We start from the raw sequence: 1,314 nt of genomic DNA on the forward strand, positions 1-1,314 counted from the left end.
TATATATATATATATACAGAGAGAGAGAGAGAGAGACCGAGATACTCTCTTTTACTCCAACATTTTTTAGTCATTTGACTGCGGCCATGCTGGTGCACCACCCGTACTCGACCCCAAGACATTCTTTCTAGGCGTAGTACTTATTCTATCCTTCTTGGTTCCCGAACCTCTATGTTACGGGGACTCAACACACCAACATTGTTTGTCAGGCGATTATGGCTGGATAAACGCACACACACTTCTATACATACACACATACACACACACACACACACACACACACGCACACACACACGCACACACATATATATATGTTTTGTGTGTCTGTCTTTTTTCCTTACCATCGCTTGACGAACAATGTTAGTGTGTTCATGTCCATGTAAATTAGGTGTTCGGCAAAGAGGTCGACAGAATAAGTACCAGACTTAAAAGGTATATGTGATGGGGTGGATTTGTTCGACTAAAGACCAACTTCTAATATGGCCCAAGTTAAATGAGTGAAACAATTAAAAGAATACATGAATCTAAGAATAATATCTCAGTTTGGTACTTGCATACATAGCTACATACAATAAATATTCAGCCAAAAGGCTACATAGAACCAACTCCTGCCCATTCTATCATTTGACAGATTAAATTTCGAGAACTTTATGGAACGGTCAGTCTCTTTCAAGTTTGGAATATTACAATAATTAGTGACAGCGGTGAAGTCTTTAAAAGTTTGAAAATAAAGAATTCCAAACCAATCCCTGTAAATTTCTACCAGTTCTGAATAAAATAACTGTATACAGACATAAAACACACGTGTGTGTCTGTGTGAGCGTGTTTTCGCATACTACGTGCACGATTTTCTACTTTGCTGTGAAGGGTACAATTAACAGACAATTGGTTTTCCTGGAAGACGCCCTAGGGCCAGAATATGATTAGTAATTTGTGTTATCTCCCAGGATCTGCCAACACTTCAAACGATATTTCTACTCGAATACAATGTTATACTTTGTCAGAATGAAATATGGCCTTATGTTTCTTGAGGAAGAAACAGTAGGTTAATTATATCTAATAGTTTATGAATATCCCATAAATATAATACATGGCAATGACACATTATAAAATGTAAATTTCACTTCACTTCTGTGACATAAAACAACATTGCGGCTTCGCGGGTGTTTTATATATAAGGTTACAGAATATATGTTCATCCACTGCTCCATCGCGTGAATGCTTCACTTCTTAACGATCTTCTTGTTATAAGTAAGTAGATATAATTTCGTTCATACACACACACCCACACACACACCCACACAAACACACACA

Source organism: Octopus bimaculoides, chromosome 18, assembly GCF_001194135.2.
Source record: "Octopus bimaculoides isolate UCB-OBI-ISO-001 chromosome 18, ASM119413v2, whole genome shotgun sequence".
Lineage (NCBI taxonomy): Eukaryota > Metazoa > Mollusca > Cephalopoda > Octopoda > Octopodidae > Octopus > Octopus bimaculoides.